We start from the raw sequence: 2437 nt of genomic DNA, 5'->3' as shown, positions 1-2437 counted from the left end.
GCTCAGCAACAATAATAGTGGAGGCCAAAACAAAAAAAGTAGTGAGAAATCAAAGTTAGAACCCAGGTACAAGCCTAACCAGGTCTACTCAGAAGTAAGTCCTATTTTGTTCAGTGGAACTTACTCTCAGGAAAGTGTGGTTAGGGTTGCAGCCATAGAGCCTTTGTAATCCTCACCTTTCCCACACAAAGGCACACATAAGTGTAACCTTCTAAAAAACCAGCAAGGAAGACACAAAAAGCTTTTGATCACTGAAAAAAATGCCTTCACCTCTGCCCAATTAATTCTAATTCACTCTGATCCAGAGTGGTGGCATTGTAACTGAAACCAGTTACAGGCAATCAGGGGAGGCAGAGTCTCAACTGACCCAGCTAATAATAAAAGACCCAAAAAGTTTTTAAAAAACACCCTTTTGCCTTTTCTAAGCTACTCCTTTGTGCTATAGCAGTCTAACACACACACAAATGGAGGGAATAAGTACAGCTACCAATCAGCTCAGTAGCTATGGTGGCTTGCAAGGGACAAAACAGGTAGGGACACCTGTGCAATTAAAACCACCAGGGAGATCTACCTCTGTTTGCTCAATAATTAAAAAAAGAAAAGAAAAAAGAAGTGCTTGTGTAATCAGTCTCTGGGGAGGCATCAGGAAGAGTTGCCTCCAGCAGGTTAGGCTGTAGTCATGGGTGTCTTCCTATAAAAAAAATAAAAAGCAGGGCAGCTGTCTTCCAATCAAAAATAGCAGGACACCTGCACTTGGGGAGGCAGTGGGAAGAGTTTTTTCTCTTATGTTAAAAAAAAATAATGAAAAAAGCAGGGAGCCTGTACAAACGACTGCTCTGTAACTCTGTAACTACTCAGCTTTTTAGTTGCTTCAGGGAACCTGTGCTAAGCTCACCCTAGCGTTGAGTGGGGGAAGAAGAGGTGAGTTATTTTTTTAAAATAAAATAATAATAATAATAATAATAATAATAATAATAATACAGGTATTTATATACCGCCTTTCTTGGTCTTTATTCAAGGCGGTTTACATAGGCAGGCTGATTAAATCCCCGTAGGGATTTTTACAATTGAAAGAAGGTTCTATCTTTCAAGAACCACAACAGTCCAGATGTTTCACTCTGATCTGGTTTCACATTCTGGCCTCCATCCTCCCACGCTCAGAGCAGATGGAATAGCTCGGCTTCAGCTTATCAGCTGCTTCAAGGTCGCACGGTGCCGGTGGCCTTGAACTGGCGACCTTGTGGATGTTATCTTCAGGCAAAAGGAGGCTCTACCCTCTAGACCAGACCTCCTGCCTTATTTTGGGGGTGGGGGGAATAGTTTGTTCAAGACAGTGGCATAGCTAGCGAGGGACACCTGGGGGGGACACCCTGGGGGGGGTGGCACCACAAATGACCCAATATCACTAACAACATGGAGGTTATGAATAACCCCATCATGCTATATACCAGGGGTACCCAAACCCTGGCTCTGGGGACATTTGCAGCCCTCAAGGACTCCCAATCTGGCCTGTGGGTCTCCAATGAGCCTCTGGCCCTCCAGAGACTTGCTGGAGCCCATGCTGGAGCACAAGTGCTCTCAGTGTGAAGGCCAACTGTTTGACCTCTCCCATGAACTGTGGAACGAGGGCTCTGTCCGCTGCTTACTGTTTCGTATCTGTGATGCAGCAGCGGCAGCAAAGGAAAGGCCAGCCTTGCTTTGTACAAGGCCTTTTACAGACCTTGAGCTATTGCAAGACCTTCACTCATTCAAATAAGTTCTACCTCTAATATATTCATTTATGTAAATTTATTCAAAATTTGAAATGTAAATTAATTCTTTTTTTCTGGCCCCTGACACAGTGTCAGAGAGATTATGTGGCCCTCCTGCCAAAAAGTTTGGACACCCCTGCTATATACCGTTGGATGTGGAATTTCCAGCAGAACGCAATGGAATAAACCGGAGTGAAATATCTCCTTTCAATCAAAAGTTATGGCGATAAAACCAGAAGCCAAAAAATGCATGGAGCCCTATGGAAAGTGAAACAGAGCCATATTGCACGTTTACTTGCAAGCAGATGAACTTGCCTTAGTCCGTCGGAAAGGGCAAGCTGAGAGGAATTCAACAACACCAAAATATTTCCTATCCAATGAAAGCAGCCCCAAAAAAACACCCAAGAAGGAGGTCCCTCCTTCCAAGCAGACGAATGTATTGAGCCCCATGAAAGCAAAAGTAAGCCACATGGTCGCGTTTACTTGTGAGTGAGCAAACGTGTCTTGGCTCCTGGTCAAGTCAGGCAAAGCGGAACGCAAGGCTAACTGCATGGTCCCAATCTGGTAAAAGTGGAGCTCAACAAATGCTCCAGAAGGCAGCCCCCCCCCCCAAAGAATAAAACAGAGGCTTCAGCTGGTAAGGTCCATTTTATTTGTTTTTAGACTTGCAAAGCTAGGTGAGTCCT

Source organism: Tiliqua scincoides, chromosome 4, assembly GCF_035046505.1.
Source record: "Tiliqua scincoides isolate rTilSci1 chromosome 4, rTilSci1.hap2, whole genome shotgun sequence".
In the NCBI taxonomy this organism is placed as follows: domain Eukaryota; kingdom Metazoa; phylum Chordata; class Lepidosauria; order Squamata; family Scincidae; genus Tiliqua; species Tiliqua scincoides.
This window is presented reverse-complemented; position numbering follows the sequence as displayed.